We start from the raw sequence: 19186 nt of genomic DNA, 5'->3' as shown, positions 1-19186 counted from the left end.
ATGTAAATCTTAACTAAAAAATTTCAATAGTTATTGCAACCAAGAATAGGCTTTTCTCATATCTTATGTTACTTCTTAGGTATTTGTTATGTTACTGTGGCCAGATCACAAATCCGTGTTATGACACAAACCATACACATGAATGGCCTGTTGGGTTAGGGCTGGTGCAGTTGGATAGCAGTTACAGATGGAATCTGATACATGAAAAGAAATGCAGTTCTGGATGGTGACCAATCAATGGATCCATGGCCTGTTTCCTGATGGGTGCTCCCCTGCCTCTGGCTGCTCGTGTCCCTGCCAGAGCTGCCTGTGAGGATGCTGTGACAGCCAGAACTGACCTCAAGCCCTGCTCTTGCAGGGAGTGCAGAGTCCTGCAGAGCAGGTGGTATTGCTGCAGAGGAAAATGAAGGCAGTTGAGATACAGACCCCGTTTGGAGTTTTGGAAGAGGCAGTGTCAGTGCTGGGGAGTAACTCTCCTGAGAAATCAGGTGTTTCAAGGCAGCTTTGGGACCTCTTTCTGTCCTAGGCTCTCCAAGTTCTTACTGTGACTTATTGAGGTCTGTTATTTGTGCACTTCACAGGGTTGCTGTGAAATTTATTAGGCTGAATTGTGGATGCAGAGAGAATTTGCTTTAAAAGAGAAAGAAATACAGTTTGCAGGACTGCCTACAGATTTAAGATATGTAAATTATGTTTCTTGGAACTTTTAAAAATGATTTTTTCCCCACATTTCCTCTCCATACTTGGAGTTTTGAGAATTTTGCTTTCTGATTATTTCTTTTGGGGAGGATTATGTGAGAATAACAAGAGAGAAACTCATGTCTGGCAACTCCCAATTTCCTCTTCAGTGTGCACAAGAGGCTCTTCCTTTAAGCAGCAGCATCCTCCATACATGTGTAAATTAATTTGTTTTTTTCAGTAAAAACAGAAAGAGTTTGCATTGTTTTGGAGAGGGATTTATTAAAATCTACAAAAGCAAATAGAAATTTGCTGTTTGAAGTATATTTCCATGAGCAGGATCCATGCTCCTTGGGGGATTTTAGGCAGGTAAGAGTTCAGAGAACCAGAGAGTAGCAGGATCATGTTTGGGGCTTACACGAAGACATCTTGGCTCCCACCTTTGAAACTGGGAATGTAGGCAGCCACTGCCAGAGTCTGGGAAGCCCTGGGTCCCTAAAGTGCCTGGCAGGGAGCCAGACACCTGTGAAGGTGGGAGGTGGAGGAAGTGCTCTATGGGAAATAAGGGCAGGCTTGGTTTCTTACATAACAGCTCAGCAACACAAGTTCGTGTGTTTTGATTGCAAAAGAAGCCTTTGACTAATTTGATCTGTGTGATGGGACAAGAAATAAGCCGGGGCTGGGGTAGTTTTAGATTTTACCAAGGAAGACTGTGTTACAGAACTGGAAAGACTGGAAAAGGAAAATGGGTGGAAAAGCAATATTTCTAGATTGCTTAGCTAAAGAATAGTCTTAGTGCAGTTGGACAGCAGTTACAGATGGAATTTGATACATGAAAAGAAATGCAGTTCTGGATGATGACCAAGCAATGTTCTTCAGAGTCTCATAAAAGCAAGATAAAAATAGGATTGTTAGAAGAGGATCTGATCTCAAAAATATTGGAAAGTATTTTTCTAACAGAACACCTAAAGGAAATTGAAAAGAGAAGCTACCCAGGGACTAGCTCTGTTGAAGTCTTTCTGCAAACAGATAGTAGAGTTATCACTTCTTTACTAGAAGAATTTTGTGAATTCCTTGGGGATAGTTTTCATTTGTATCTGAAGGAGAAAGTCAACTTCAAGACATTGAAATATAATGCAAGAAGGCTAACTGAAAGATGGAGACAGATAAACCAGAAATCCAAGAGATCCTCACACTATATTTTGATGAATTCTAAATATATTTTAATATTTTAATATGCCCCTAGGTACTTTCAGCCATCCCCAGATCTGCTTACCAAGGCTGTGACATTTTCCAAATGACCTCTCTACTTTCAGTAATCTTAAATCCTGTTCAAAAGCTTGTTATTGTTTTGTCTGAATATTAAGTTTTAGGCAAGGTAATGGATTACCTTTTGAAGGGCTGCATGATCACTCTCATTTTATCTGTGCTAGTTAAACCTTGATTTTTACCTTGACTGGATTAGTTTCAAACTGACAAAACAGCTCTTGCTTGAGCTGGAGGAGGATCTCAGTCTTGCAAGCAATGCAAAGTCACAGCCAGCTAGAAGATGCCTCAGCTCCAGTGTCAGTGCTGCAGGTGCTTTATATTCCTTTATTTCACACCTCCTCCCAGCTCATCCCCAAAGCTTACACCTGCACAAGGTAACACAGTAATGAGGCATTTCTGCTTCTGAACATTTATAAAAGTGTCAGCTTTTTTTATAGGCAGTAACTATAACTTGCTTTTATAAATGTGGGCACGGGAGCACCAGGGGACACAAGGGCTGCCTGGTGGCCACGTGTCCTCAGAGTGAGAGCAAGGACAGGGCCCAGCACTCCTGCTCCAGGTCTGGTGCAAACTGCTGCAGCCTGTCACTGAGGGACAATTAGGGCTGGGTTCGTTTGGAAAACCCAGCCAAGAAGCAAATTTAAAACAAAATTATGCTATTTCCTGGCAACTAGCAAAGCTAAATTAAGCCGGCCAATTCCTGATAAAATCACAGCAGGGAAAGCAGAACAAGCAAAGCAGAACTCTGTTTTGCAGTTAGATCCTGTGCTATTTTTAAGTCATCCTGACAGCTTGTTAAATGCCAGTCTGGAGAGCAGCTCCAAGTAGTGGCTGTCACTTCAGCCATTTCCCAGGGAGCTGTGCCCTGGGAGGATGCAGGATGCTGGCAGCAGTGCCCTTGCCATGGGGAGCCAGCCCTGCAGCAGCCCGGGCAGCCAGGCTGTGCCTGAGCCTCTGCTGGGAGCTCTCCCTGTGCCCTCAGCACTGGACACGCTCACGTTGTGCTACATCTTTTTGAACGACACGTTTTGATGTTTCCAGACCTGTGTGCTCTCTCTAGAACACACTTGGCAGTAAATACAAGTTACCCAGGCACCCTGAGAGGGTTTGGCTGGTGCTCTGAGGGACTGTCAGGCATCCTTGTGCCCAGTCACTGCCACTGCACCAGTCTGAGCAGTAAGAGAATGAATTTTCTGAATATCCAAATCTGTTTGCAATTCTGGGAAAACAAAACAAAAAACCCCCAAACCCCAAACGTCACAAACAAAAAACCAACCAAACAAAACAAGAAAAAACCCCAAACCAAACCAAAGAAAACAAAAAAGGTTGAAACAGTTTTCCTAACTTCTTGGGTGGGACATGATAGTCACACCTCCTGGGCTGCTATCACACTGAGGTGTTTGTGTCAGGAGGGGGAGTCTCTGCCAGTGGCAGATAGCACAGAATGTCTCCTCTCCATCCATGGGTGCATTGCTTTGTCTGTAAAACATCTTGTGGCAGACTTTGAATAGTCTGGGAATGTCAATGGCAGAGCTGGATTGAGAATTCAAGAGACCATTTACAAAGGATCATAGGAAAGGAGTGTCTCCATTTTCCTCTCTGAGGCTTTGTGGTACTTGCAGCCTCTCATTTTCTATTAGTGACATGTTCTGCAGAGTGAAGCAAAGCTCTCTTGTACTTAATTCAGAGTAGCATCACTGATGCCTTGTAAATCTGGTAAGAATTGAGTACAGGAGCACAGAGTCCCAAGCATGATAATTCCCTAGATTTCTTTTTGGTATTGAAAATTTTGTAGTATCAGAAGTTACATTTGGATAACAGAATCCCATCACAATATATTTTAATATGGTCTAAGTGAAACCACATAGTAATTAATTTCTTTTTGAATGCAGGAGCCTTTTGTTAAATCTAAATATTTTCTTAGTCCTACTTTAGGCATTATTTATTCCCATGGGAGTTCCTTTACAAATCTCTGAGCATTTACAGTCTCAGAGTGGTGACAGCAGTGCCCAGGAAGGATGGCTGGAGCAGGGGACAGCAGAGGGAACCTGTGCCACCAGGCAGCAGGGGAGGGCACTGGCACCAGCTGGTGCCTGATCTGCAGCCATCAGTGTGCCAGGAGACAGAACTGAGATGGAGCTCATTGCTTTGTGCAGTTTTATTCACAAAAAAGGACTCTGCATGGCTTTTATGATATTGGTTGGTTTGTACTTAACATACAAATTAGTTCTTAAACCACGTTATGATGGTGACTTGCCTCATCAAAGCATGTTAAAAGGAGACTAATATGCTGAGTGGTTTGAATAATCTTATCCTTGTTTATTTCTGCTGTACTTAGTAATGTCAAGGAAACAAATTGATAGAAAGGCATTAGTGCTTTCTCTCTAAGTGGAAAGTGGATGATTAATTGTTTGTAGGTGACTTTTTTAGCATGAACTCTCGCTTTACACCTATATACATTTGGGGAAGCAAACTAATGGATTAGTTAAAGTCTTATTTGCAAATGTGTCTGAAAGGATTCTGGTGCTTGAGACATCTCAATAAAAAGTTCCCTGTTGGAAATAGACTGCTACACTGGCTGTTCAGTGGATGGTCTTGATGGTCCTTTTACGTTTATCCCTTTCTAATAATTTCATGTTCCTCAAATTTAACACTTTCTAGTGAAAAATGATATAAAATATAAATATTTTATATTAATAATATAAAAAATATATTTTAAAAAAATTAGTGATCAGCTTGAACATCAAATGTGAAGTCAAATCATCTCCAAAAGGCACCAACAAACTTCTGAGGGGATAAAAAACTCTGAGAGTCCAGTGCTACAAGTCCATACCTAATGTTGTGTGCTAAAACTCTGTCTGTGTGGTGTCAGCACAACCAATGCCTGCAGAGCAGCCAGGCAGCTCTGATTTGCTTTCTACTCCCACTTTGTTGAGTTGGAGGTTTTTATTATGCATTTAATGACAGCTGTGCTCCGGTGGCCTTGATTGCTGAAATTGATGTCTATTTACAGTGCCATTATTAGCCCCCAAGTACATGTTGTTATTGTGTTGTTTTGAACATCCTGAAGTTGTACAGCTGAAGGTTTCCACTTGCTGTGCACACTTGGGTGCACAGTATGCAGTACAGGATAGGATAATGAAATTCCATCTTCCTGATTTTATTGGCCTAATCATCTGTATTTCTTTACTGGTTTATTAAAACATTCCTTCCCTCCCAGCCTATCAAAAGGATACTGCCTACTGTACAGAGTTACCTTTACTTTAGTGTCAGTGAGTGTGAGGTGTTTTGGGGTTTTTAAAATGAAATCTTTGTATTTTGGGAACTTAATTTTCCTTATCAAATTCCATCATTTATGACTCACTAACTCCTGATGACAGTGTGTTGAAGTGCTTCCTTTCCCATTACATGGTACCTACATGGTTAACCAGAACTCAGACCTGAATCAGATTTTATCATCTTTGCTATAGCTTAACTTCAATCCTTACCCAGAGACTGTTTTTAATTTCCACTTAGAGCATCTTAGATCCTCTCCTACTGTCTGCTACATCCTAGACCCCTTGTATTGGTATAACCACAGAGAAGGGATTGGCATCAAAGAAAGAAAACAATTTCATACATTCCTACATTGAAAGGCAGTTTAAACACATGTCAGATCAAAGTTTCTTTCCCCAAAACAGGCTAGCCCAGGGTAGGAAGGTTCAGAGACCCACCAGCAGCCAGTACCAGCTCCCTCTATAGAGGAAACATCACCTTTTTGCAGTTACATGTTTGCAAGAGGCACTAACATGACATTATCCTACTCTTACTTGAAATCCTGAAATGCTGTGTTAGAGAGATCCTGCTGTTGTGTTAGAGATGTATCCAGTAATAATAGCTTGATCTTTTTACAGGCATCTGTGAATAGGTGTTGTATTCATGGTTTCATTATTTTCTTATTTCCTCCATTACTGCTCTGTTGTTTTCTCCAAACAGTTTCAGGGGCTTAGGAGTTGTGTTTTGAGAAAAAGACTTCACTCTGGGTTTTGCAGTGCTGGGCTGGTCCTTTTCTGGAGTCACTTATCAGTGTCACAGGAGTGCATTTCTTGGAGCCTCATGTCCTGGCTGGCCCCTAGAAGGAGCTTCTGAAGTGCAATGCACACAAATGCACACATTGCCAGGACAGTTTTCACATTTAGCCTTGCAAACACACACACAGAATTTGGGAGTAGATTCCCAAGTGGTTGCATCGAGATCTTTTTAAGTACTCAGCTATGAGTATAATAATAATTGTATATAGATGTAATTGCTGAAGTCTTGAAAATATGAATGTCCCAATAGATGATTCAGTTAATTCATGATACATGCAATAATAGTCCCTGCTGTGTTTCACATCCACCTCCCTGCAAAATGGATTTTTATATTTAACAAAAAGGTACATATTTATGCACAACTCTATTTGTGCTTGTGGAGTAAAAGCAGGAGAAACACTTAAATGGGACAAGTTAATATCTTATTCATAGTTACAGTGAACAGCAGGGGAAAAGTCGATACCAGCACTGGTATTGTCCAATGTGACAAATGGTATTGTGAGCTCATGCAACACACTTGCTGCAAAATGACTTTTTGAAGTAGGTGATAAAAGAAGAATCTGTTCACAGAATTCAATATTTGTACAGAAGTTCTTTGTTTCTTTTTTGAGGGCAAAACTTCAGTTTCACAGAATTGTTTCTGCTGATGTTTGTGAGGCTGTCAGGACCAAGACATGGCTCTGAAATGAGCCCTCTGAGCAGCAGAAGATATTTTGTGCATCTGGAGAACAGCTGGAGAGAAACACAGAGCCTGGGGCACCCCTCATCCTTGAGGGGAGATTTTGCAGACCTGTGGCCTGTGCAGGGTTTTATTTATCTTCCTAGTCAGTATTTAAAAGATCCTTTACAAGTAATGCATTTAATAACATAGGATTCAGTGGAAAATGCTGTTTTATTATAATTTTATGGTACATTTCTGTTTTGGAATGTAAATTCCAAGAAATTATGTTTTGAGATTGTTTTAAATTCTGAAAAGATGAGATTCTACTCCATAAATGCTTTAAAATACTGAAGACTTTAACCTATGAACTTGCAAAACTATTTTGCAAGGCATTTCTGATTTCTCAGCATCATCTGAGTTGAAAGAGGGAAGGACACCTGGGTAATTGTCAAGGTATGTGTTATACACAGCTGTGTGGGGTAACTGCAGCCATGCTGACCATAGTGATGGTGTTTTATAAATCACTTTTATAATGCCCCAGTGCTCCTGGAAGTTTTGTGCCTCATTGTGTTAACTACAGTGAAATACTTCTTGCAAAGCCCTTTATGAATTTCATGACTAATAGTATATAGAGGGGAAAAAAAAGTCATTAAAATCTTTCAAAAATATAAGAAGTGTCACCTGTGTGCACTGTGTTTTTCCCAACTTGGCCTCTTAGGTAAAGGAGTGGCAAAATGTGAGCTGGAAGTAAATCTCTGTGCTCAGGCCTGTCACACAGCAGGGACATCTCAAGTGTGAACAGCTGCTTCAAGCCCTGTTTTCACTGGGACTCTTGAAACTTTTCTCTAAACCTTGGAGTGACCCATCCACAGTGTCCCTGTCCAAATCCAAACTGGCTGGCAGGCCAGGGAGCCCAAATCTTCTGATCAGTACTGAATTAAAACTATTTTAGATAAAAACTTGATACTGTTTATTTATGTTAGTCATTAGCATTTATTAAAAAGAACTGTGAAGTGGCACCAGAAGACACAGGATCAGTTACTGTACCCTGTGGAAAAGATGGGTCTATAATAACCCCATCCCAGGATTTGACTTTTTCCTGCAAGCAGAAGAAATAATCTCAGAAGGGAAACTGTTGGCTTGAAAATTTACAACAGCCAAAGTTCAAAGAGGTAAAGGCAAGCTTGTTGTAGGACAGATTTTTTTTCCTTTTCTTTGGAAAACACAGAACTCATTTGCTTGATCGTACTGTACCAGAGCTGTGCACAGAGGCAACTGGATATTTGCTCGGCTGCTTTTCTTGTTTCTAGTGGAAATACAAATGAAAACTATAAACCATTAATCTTCAGTTTAGTTTTGCTAAGTGTTGAGCAGCATTTAAAAACAATTACTTTGCTTCACAGCAGAAATCGTTAGAGGAGAGGGATTTAGCAGCTGCTTCAGCTCAGGATTTGTACAAGAGCAGGTTTATTTCTTAGTTATATGGTAGGAGTTACAAAACAGGTAAAATGATTTACTTAGGCCTTCTGTTTAAAGCTCAGCTCCAGCGTGGCTCCTCAAAACAAGCAGAGTGTTCTGGGGATCAGCAGCCCCTCTGGTTGCTAGGAGATGCTTGAATCCCAGCAGTGCCAGCGTGCTGCTTGCACCCAAATACTTTAATGCTTCCTCCATTTCTGGAATGCTCCAGTGTGCAGCAGAGACCGTGAAATCATGCTAGGGCAAGAGAGAGAGAAGCAATGTCACTGAAATTGCCAGGGTTTTTAACGAATGAGCAAAGTCATTCCCTCTTCCAGCATTTAAAGATGTTTTTTTGCAAAGTTATCAAGTGAGGTACTGCATCTCTTCCATGGTGACCTTCCAGAGACTTTCCCGCTTTTGGGACATTGATTTGGTATCCAGTATAAGCATCCTTACCAAGACATTACAGCAAGGTGCTGCTTTGTGGGACCAGGCAGCTCCTGAGCAGGCAGGCTCATGGCATTCCCCTGCACATTACAGGCTTCCTGCAAGATAAAATGCAGTTTATGATGTTTTGGTTTTGACCAGTGGCTCAGAAGAGTCTAAGGTCTTGATGTGCCCAAGAGCTCACCAGTCTCTGGCCTCAGCTGCCTCCATTCACCCTCAGCACTCACAAGAAAGATGTAAAGCCAAATAAAGATATGTAATAAATAGAACCTGACTAATTTATTCACTCAATAAAGCATCAATAGCCTAAAGTTAACTGAGCAACAACAGGCTCACACTAAAATGCTAAATTAATACCTCCCTGCTGCACAGAATCCATTGCTTGAGTGCATTTTGCAGAAGTTGAAAATGTGACATTGTGTAGATGTGTTTTAAAGATTATTAGAAAGGGCATTCCTTGTGAGTAATTCAGTTTTCCGTTATTTTTAGCATTATATTTAGAATATTTTAAAACAAATTGTATTGGCAACTCCTGAAGAAAGCTGCCTAGCCACAGCTATCTATAAAGATATTAAAACCCAAGAGCTTTGATCCCTTTTTTCACCAGCTAACCAACAATTGGAAATTTTTTGCCATCTGGTATTTATTACCTCCTTGTCACTACTGTGTTGTTCCTGCTTTCAGCCCTAACTCGCAGCAGCTCTGTGACAGTGCTGCAGTTTGTCTTGCTCCAGCACCTGCAGGTCTGGAATGTCCTCGTGCTCCCCTCACCTGGCATGGGATGGAGAGCAAGGACAGGAAAGGGCACCTTCCAACCAACCCAAGCAGATGCCGGAGCCCCCTGACCCAGCACAGAGAGTTTTGGGCATGAAGAGGGTACAGGATTAATTTAATTCAGATAGTAGGACTTGGAATGAAGTTTAGATGATTTGCATCTGGGCTGTGTCCCCCTCTCTGCTAGGAACAGTGCCACTCTCTGCAGGCAGCCCTGTGGGGTCACAGAGCAGCTGGGGGCTGGCTGTGACCTCCTTGCACCCCCTGAAGGAAGAGTTACCCTGCTCTCTATGTGACAATGCCTGTTTGCCAGTCAGCCTCTTGGCAGCTTGTCCTTTATCTCTGTGGCATGGCTAGACCCTCTTATCAGCAATGCTCATCACCCTGGTGTGGCTTTCTGGGGGCAAAATTTACTGCTACAAATCCCAGAATGCCTATTAAAAGGGCAGGCAATGTTGTCTGCACCTCCTGATGGCCTGAAAAATGAGGGAATATAAAATAGTAGCTAAAAATAGGGAGGGTTAGAAATTATAAAACAGGAGAGTAAAGTGAATTTTGAAATGTGGATGTTCAATGGGCAATAAAAGAGAAGGGGATGACACTCCCATCCCTGAGCCTGCAGTAATTCTGAGCTAGCCATGATTCCTGTCCTGTGCCTGCAGATCTCAGCTGTGTGGCCTTTGCAAGCTGATAAATGGTTTTTTGTAGCCTTGTACTATTTTTATTGCTTGCAACATTTGTTTTAGCCACAACAGGGAAGCATCCCTCTAAAAGTAAAATGCTGACACGTGTGAAGGAAACCCACAATCCATAACATCATTTAGCAAAAAGAGATTTTTATGTTGTTTTCTAGCTTCCATCTCTGAAATGCATTTCAGTGATGGATGATGTTGTGAAGGATCCTGCCCAGTTCCTGATGCTCTGCAATCCACACGTGGTGCAGCTGGAGTGGGATTGCATTCACCTGCAGTCTCAGAGTGGCTCCCCTGGGCTGCTTCTTCCCAGCACTGCTGCTCAATCCTGACTCCTGTCTGCATGAGGGCAGAGGCAAGGAAAGAAGGAAAACTGATGTCTTCCTCTGTGTGGTGGATCCTCTTACAGGATAAGGGTGTTAAACACACTCCTGTAGTGTGAACTTGGGATTTCAATATAATAATTCTTGTCTAGACTATTTCTCTAAGCTTCGTGTAAATTGCTAATGCCATTTTACTTATAAATTATAAATTATAAATGTTTCTACAATATGCCATGTAATTTAATACTCCCTAGAAATTAAGCCATTAATCCAATCTCTATCAGAAAATGTTGTGCTTTTCCCTATAATAATGCATAAGGAAGGCTCTCCTAATAGCCAACAAAATACTACATTGTCCTTTTTCAAATCTCTCCTTAACTCTTGCCCCTAGTACACTGCCAATAAAATATTCAGCAACAGCTTGGCAGCTACTCTTCTCTAACCACTGCTTATTGCATTAGTCACAATTATCTCTCTTTATACCCTCCTGCTGTTATTCCAACTCTTGTGGCCTTTTCCAGTTGTGCAAATACATATGCATGCTCTTGAATTCATGAATAGGATGAATAATCACTTTGGAGTCTTTGGAACAACCTACCTCCTTCAAGATAAGGATGTGAACAAATGTTCAATCAGAGCTTTAAATTGCAAAGTCTTTGGAGCAGGAATTGGCTTCTGGTAGGTCTGTATAATGCATTTTGTACTAGAGGACCATAACTGGACTTCTGTCCTACTGTGAATAAAAAGCAAAGGTTTAGAGGTTTAAAGCTCTTTATAATATAGCCCAGTAAATATGAAGGTGGTACTTTTGAAACCAGTAATTAATCACAGCAAAATAATTGCCAGCTGAGGTGTAGTGGTAACCTCTGAAGAAGTAACCAGGAATTAAAGTCAGCTAGGGTGGTGGTGTTTAGTAAAACTTACAAAGTGATCCCTCTGCACTTGGAGAGACAAATCCCATTTCTGGAGAGCAGCCAGGGGTCTGAAGAGAAACCACCAGCCTGGTTCCTTCTTGCTTGCAGGGCAGGGCTCCCCTCCAGAGACCTCCTCACCTGCAGGGTCTCTGAGATCTCTGGACAAGTCAGGCTCACTAATCTGGGCGTCCTTGCCAGAGGGGCCAATGCCAGCTCCTTTTCCAGCCTGCTGGAAGCATGCTGGGATGGGAGAGGGGATGCTGCTGCTGCACAGCCCCCACTAAGAGGAAGGGTTCTCTGCATTCTTAGTCTTTCATGGATGGTTTTCCCATTTCATCTTCCCTGCAGACCAAGTAGTGGTGCTGGCCCCTGCTTGCACACAGCTCTGGCAATGTCCTGCTGGGGTGTGTAAGTGAACTCTTCACAGGAATTGCCTGTATGGATTGCCTTGGGAGATGAGCAGGGACAGGTGACAGACTCACAGGCAATTACTCATTTGCTCCTGATGTGTGATTTTGCTCCCCGCAGTTGCATTCCTGCAAGGAGCAATGGCAATGCCCCATCCTGAGCCTCACCACTGTCCTTGGAGTCTGTGACCCACAAAGGGACCTCCCAGATCAGTCACTGGCTGTCAGGATATAAGGACAGTACTTCTGTATGAAAGCCTGATATTGCCTAGTCTTTCTGGGGTTAAATCTAAGCTCACACCAGTGAGCCAGTGGAAGACTCTCATTGATTTTAGTGGACTCTGGATTCTTAGCGATATAGTTACAAGGCAGTAAGTGCCTGGAAAGACAGGCTTTAAAATACCAAGGTATTGGAAATATTGAGCTGCAAATGGAAGATGTGTCTTCAGATGAACTGCTGAGCAGGGGGAACCGTGCTCAGTAGTGGGAGTGAACACCTTGCTTCACACCAGATGTGTTTGAATCAGCCCTCACAACACTTTGGTGAACAATTTGGTGAGCCCTCACATTAGTGGAAATCTGGATACTTTCTTCCCAATGATGATTTACTGCATGAAAAAAATGAGGTGTAGGAAATCTTTGGATTGCAGCCCACAGGGTGGAAGTGAATGATCACAGCACTCAAGCCATCCTTCACTGTGCTGTCGTCATCTATTGGAAAGCTGGAAGTTGTAAGCAGCAGCTGTCCAGGGAGACAAATCAGTTGAAAAAAAATTATGTCTTACAGCTTTCCAGATAGTGACCCTGGGAAGATAATCAATTATAAAATCAATGTAATACATGGGACTTGGGATCTCATTCTGAGCATGCTGGGCTTTGAAAGATTCTGACTGTGTTGGAAATGTGAATGCTGCAGGAGTCATCCTCCTGTCTTTATAAAAGATTATTTTATAAGCTGAAACAATCCTAATTCACACATGCCAGCACGTTGTCCTCCTCTGAGCACACTGGCTGCAGGTTTTCAGTATTCCTCTTGTACACTTTTAACATGTTGTGAAATATGTGGAGATATTGTGATCCTTCATCAGATGGAGCAGGTTCAGGGACTGGACACAGGATCCCCGAGTGTTTAATGCAGAAATCTTGATTGCAGTAAAGTCAAGGCAAAACTCCCATTGACTTTGGAGTGGCTATTTGTGCTACCTTCTCTTTTGAAATTACCTTTTTTTTCCCCTACCTGGATTTTTAAATATGCTATTTGACTATTAAAGCAGTCTTTCTTACCCTTTAAATTGTGCCAGCACAATTGCCTCTTCCCAGATGTGCCTGTTAAATATTTCCTGATCAGAGTGTTATACCTGCTGTAGGGGAGAAAAAGAAAGACAAATTGAGTGGCCCGTAGCTAAAAACAAAGCTGGGAAGTGAACCAAGGCACTGAGTGCTGACCATGGGGCTGCCCTTCCTGAGTTGCTGTTTTGTTTGTCTTTCTGTGCTTTTTTATTTTCAAAAATACCAGACAGAGACAGGATTATAAATGTAATTAAAAGTCCTTAGGATTTGTCTCCTTGTCTTGAGCACTTTTCTAAAAGCAAGGTCTCTACAAGAAAGCAGCTAATGGAAATTTGATGTCTGTTGTCAAGTATCTGCCTAAAAACAGATACTTTAATGTTTAATGTTTGGGAATACAATGTAACAGCTCTACAAATATCAATATTCCTAAATATTCAGAAACAGAAAACAGAATATCTAATATCTATTAGGTTTCTCTGATCTTTTTCCTATTGAGTTCATAAATGGCATAAAAAGGTGCCGTTGTTAGAATGCAAATAAATTCTGTTTCTGGGAAGATGATTTACAGATTGCTATCAAAAGAATAGTGCATGATATCTGTTGAATTTTGCTGCCTGTTTTCCCCAAATACAGAGAGCAGCTAGAGATTGCTTTTCATTAGGGATAGTTTTTGACCCTGGGCAGATCAGCAAAATAGTAAGGTTTGTAATTTGGCTATTAGTATGTTATTAATTAAATAATATAGCTAGACGCAGGAAAGACTAAATGTAAAGTACAATATGCAATAAGTAAAATGAATTGTGACTCTCCTGCAGCTCTGTGCGAGTTCAGTTCAGATGCTGGCTGGGTCTGCACCTCAGTCAGTGTCTGCTGTGGAGGGGAGGGCTGTGTGTGAGCTCCCTGCTTCCAGCAGTGCTGGAATATTGTTAACATTCATGTCTCCCTCCCCTTCTGTACCACAGGGATAAATCCTTTCCATTGGTGTTGGCATTTTGCTCATCAAAGCCACAGACCCAGGCCTATGATCTTTTTCTCCAGATATGGGGGAGTTTCTTCAGTGTGAGACTTCTGCTGGAAGCTCTGCAATAGTCACTTCTGGGGAGTGCAGGGGTGTGGGGCATTCCTGATGTTCCCAGCTGAAATGGAGTGTTGGCACCCAGGGCAGCTGGGCACTGCTCCTGCCCTGTGTCTGCAGAGCTGAAGTCTGCCTCCAGCAGGAGGAGAGAAGAGAGGATGAGGAGGGCTGCAAGCCCACAGAGGCTCAGCAGGTCTGGGCAAAGGCAATCCTGCTGCTGGGTGCTGCATCTGTTAATTAGGGCTGGACCTGAGCCTGGCTTGGGGTGGATAGCCCGTGCAGGACAGCAGATCCCAGGATGGGATGAATGCATAAATGGGAGTGAGTTTCCTGGTGTTCTTCATTCACACAAACCAGCTCTGTGTAAACTAGGGAGCATGAATTTGTTGAACTTTATAGCTTTTTTGCCTGTTTTATTTGTTTATAAATCTTGATTTCTATCACAGACAGGGAGCACTTCACCAGCCATTCTAAGCCAATATATGGGCCCACTGTGAATGCTGTGACTTGCTCAATGCTTTAAAGACATGCTGAGCTTTGTAAAGAAAACATTAATAAAAAAAGAGCTTATAAGAGGCATAAAGTTCAAACATACTGTGCTTTCTTGTTTATAACAAGATATGTGTTCTCTTTTTTTTGACATGCATTTTATTAAAACTTTCATCAATTTATTAAAACTTCCATAATTCTATTCTCTCCATTCAATTACATGTTACTTAATCTCAAGCACCATTATAACCCATCTCCAAGGGATGATGTATTATGAAAACTCTTTCATGTTGGTGTGAGGTGTTTGGAAGCTGACAATGGCTGGAGAATTACAGCTCTCCTAGGACATGCTGCCAGAGCAAGGCTGATGGAGCTTTGTGATCATCAATGCACATTTCACTGATTTAGGGCAAAGTGAAACCTTTGTGTTCCATGCGAATTTCATGCCAGGTGCTGTTTGCTCCAGAAGGTAAGAGACAGACTCTGCTCTTGCTCTTCAGCAGTTTCCAGAAATTTAAGATGAATTTCATTTAACTTGAGATCCATATGTTCATTGCATCAATGATAAATACTTTTGAGTCATGACTGGTATTTTGAACGTATGAAATTCCTCAATGTTGGACACTCTTACTCCAGGCAAATGGAGCAGTTTTGATTCAAGGTGAACTACATCAGTCACCAAAATTAGGTGGTTATTGCTAGAGGAAGAAATTCCTTCTCCTTCCCCTAGAAGTCAGCCGTGTATGCCAGCCTGCATACACTGCTGTGTACAATTGGCTGTGTAAGCCAATACAATATTGGTTTTATAAGAACAGTTTCTCACTTTTACTCATTTGAGAATTGAATTAGTTTTTGCTGCTGCTTCACTGACTTCACAGAACATTTCCCCACAATCATTTAACATGCTATTAAATTCTAGAGTATGTTGTCAGTGCATCTGATAATTTGATTTTGAATGATGTTTGTGTCATTACTAAGTATTTTAGTCAGCAACAACAATGTTGGTAATATGTAGTGATGCTTTTAGCAGTGAGCTCAAAAAGAGATGCAGAAGCCCTGGTGTAAAGCTGGCAGTGAACAGAATAGATGACTCCTGAAGCCATTATCTTCCAATAGCTTCTGAGGCTCAATTCATTTAAACTTGCTGCTTTTGCATTTTCATCACTTCTTCAGTTTCTTCTATTTAGTCAAAACTGTGCAAAATTGGATTTCATAAAGCTATTTTTAAACAGTTTGGATCTTCTAATCTACAAGACATGAAGCACTCTGAGGATTGCACTTCTCTTTAAATATCTTTATGTTGCATGTTGTTATTCAGGGGCTATCCAAGCCAGAGGAGACCTAACAGATTATTAACTGTGGCCAGCTATTGATTCTCCCATTCTGGGCCTTGTTGCACAGGGCAGCTCATTCCACTGGAAATGAATCCTATTGAAGCTGTGCCAGTTGGAAAGTACCAAACATGAGAAATATTTGGTGTGATCAAGTACCACATTTGACAGAGAAGTTACCTTGGCTTAAGCAATTGATCATGTGGAAGATTTGTACAAAAGCGAAGAAAAAGGAAAAGCCTGATTGCTCAACAATGCAGATTTATCTTGCTTGTCATGTTAAGACAAAATGTGTTTATGTCTGGGGCCCTATGTTGCCAATCTGTCAAGAGCAGAAATGTTTTATGGGGTGTCCATCCCAATCCAGGGGCTCCCTGGTGGCCTCCTTTTCACCCTTCCCACCAGAGAGTTGTGGTCTGTGCACACCTGTGTGGTTGTGCTTTAACACAAAGCTGTGACGTGATCTAATTGAATACAAAAATACCCAGTACCAAAGACTGGGAGCCAATGAGGCTTAAATTCACCTTTTCAGCTTCTGGAAGTGCCCAGACCCTGATGTGGCTGCCCATGAAAGCTGGCATAAGCTCATACACAATCGCTGCCCAGTGCCAGAGTGGGACCTGCAGTCCCACTCTCTGTCTACCTGCAGCCAGCAGACAGAAATGCATGGGCTGTTCCAATTAGTGCCTCTTGCTCTGCAGACTTTGCCCTTTATGCCCTGAGAAAGCTGCAGGTCTCTGCTGGCTGGGGCTGCACGGGCTGTCTGAAGCTTTCTGGGTGCTGTGGCAATCTGGCTGTCTCTGATTCTGTCCCACAGGAGAACTCAGAGCAGCCAGGTGCTAAAGGCAAGCAGATAGACATCTCTATCTGCTGGGGCCATTTCAGTGAGGTGTCCCTGCACTGAGGTGACAGGGGACAGGGGCAAGGTGACCTGGCCACCGCTGGTCACTCTGGGCTGCTGGTGAGGACACAGCAAGGCTCTCCAGTCCTGGAGCCTGGGTGAGAGCACCTGGACATGCTCACCTGGACGTGCTTTGCCCCAGCTGGAGGGATGGGGACGTGGAGCAGCTGCTGCCTTTTCCACCATTTGGTCCCCAGGCCCAGGTTCATTCTCTGGCTCTCTTCATTAATGGAGATTGTATCGCTTTGCTTTGCTTTCTCCTGGGGTTTTGGGGTTGGTTTGATTGTTTTTCTGGGGATGGGAGAAGTGATATGCTGTGATTAGTAGGAAAGCTCTTAATTTGCTACTTATTGGGTTTTGTGTGTTTTTGGTTTCTCCCTAAAAGTCTTGTCCTAGAGAATTCTCCTGTGGCTTGTGAATGCTTTGCTGTGTGAACATTTAATCCAGCGTGGGCTTCAGCAGTAATTAGTAACATGGATATTTATGGAGACAGTCTAACCTGCTTTGTTCATGAATATTTCACCATGGTGGAAATTTCACACCCAATAAATCACTAATGAAAATGTCATTTCCCAGCTGCATTTACCTGATGTGCTGTTAATCTTGCCTGTACCCATTGGAAGCAGAATTACTGTCAGATTTGCAACACAGAGAGGAATTGATTTTTAATTAGTGACCCCAATAGTGTAGGTTAAAAATTATTTTTTAAATGGTGATTTAATGGCCCTTTTCATATAATGGCATCAGCTTCATTGCCTGTATGGATGTTTTCGAGGCTGCCATGCAAGCAGATACTTTGAAGGACAACACAACAACTGTTGGGATCGGAGGGATCAAGGAGAGCAGTGGTGTGGGGAAGGCGGCTCTGAAAGCAAGAAATGTCCCAGAAACCCCATGAAACCCAGTACCCTCTGTACTGACAAAACTCACGAGCCAAAAGTGTCAGTCTACTTGCATTTGGTCTCTTCCCAATGTGGTCCTGAACTGGGCCATTCAACTCTAGGATGACATTTCATGAAGGAAATTATTACAAGATAGATTATCGTGTTTGGAAAGATCATAAATTATTTTGCCTGATTGATGAGTTTTATCCATTTTCCTTAAGTAATTTATACCATGGCGAGCATTCCTGTGGACAGACATCTCTAATTTAAGGGAAAGCAGAATGGCACAGCACAAAAAGTGCGTGGCTTCCCTGAGATTGTCACTGCAGGTTAATTTACTAAATGAAGAACGTTAAAGAAATATTAGAATAGGATGGTCACTGTTAAAAATGACCAGGAAAAAGGGTATGAATCATGCCATAGGAGGGAGCTACAGCATTCTCCTTTCCTGAAAGTCAGGCTCTCTAGCTGCATTTTATTATCCTGCATATTGCTGACTGCAGATGCTCACAGTGAAAAAAAAAAAAAAAAAAAGAAAAAAGCACCGGTCGGTGCCAGGGAAGTTGTCATCTCATTAGATTCTGTCAAAATCTGGATTTGCAGAAATCAGGCCCTGCTTCTGAGCTCATAGGTGTGTGTGCCCCTGTACAGAGAGGTTTTCCTCTGTGCAGCTGTTGCAGGGAGACCTCTGCAGAGAGGCTGTGCCTGGGGAGCACCTCCAGCACCACCTCAGCACTCTCACCTGGACTCTGCACGAGCAAGGCTTGACTGCATCTGGGTTGCTGAAGCTCTTGGTAAGGCCATATGTTTCTCATGTGTCTACTGCTGTGACTTTTCCTTCAGGAAGGATAACCCAGGCTCTCTGTGGGCTGAATTTTGAGGTCACTTTGTCTGGATTGTTGAACACACAAGTTGAGCAATATGTCTGATGTAAGGCCTTTATGATATAATCCAATATATCTGATGTGAAGCCTTTTTTTATAACTGTTGCTAAAATATGAATCTAAAAGCTTGAACCACTCAGAGTCCACCAAAACCAAACACAGTTTTTCTATTCACATTGCTGGGTTTTGGAGCACAGCTTAATTCCTGAATTTAGAGCACTCCTTGTCTTTCATGACTAACAACTGCATCATGTTGGAGATCATGGAGCTGTGACATGACTAAACAATCCTGTCCCAGACTGCAGGCTCCTTTCTGTTTTATAGAGGCTCATGACTGTGGTGTTATTCACTGCCTTGAGATGACTCCTCTCTCTGAGGTGCTTTGTCTGAATCAGCTCTCCAAAAGCAACTGTCTCTCACTGGAGCTGTCCTTGCCTTCAGCAGAAGCACAGGGCACTCTGAGAAGGGAAGGCAAGTGTCTCTGTGAGAAACAGATTAACCATAGGAGTCACTATTGATTCCTTGAACTGGGTGTAGGGTGGAGGTGTGTGCAAGCTCTCTCAGAGGGAAAGCACCAAGTAAGAAAAGCAGCCTGCTCTGTACATCAAATCACGCCACAGGGAGTTGTAGGGTAATACA

This window comes from Pyrgilauda ruficollis, unplaced genomic scaffold (assembly GCF_017590135.1).
Source record: "Pyrgilauda ruficollis isolate IOZ18807 unplaced genomic scaffold, ASM1759013v1 scaffold16, whole genome shotgun sequence".
NCBI classification, from domain to species: domain Eukaryota; kingdom Metazoa; phylum Chordata; class Aves; order Passeriformes; family Passeridae; genus Pyrgilauda; species Pyrgilauda ruficollis.
The sequence above is the reverse complement of the archived record's forward strand: the minus strand, read 5'-3'. Positions refer to the sequence as shown.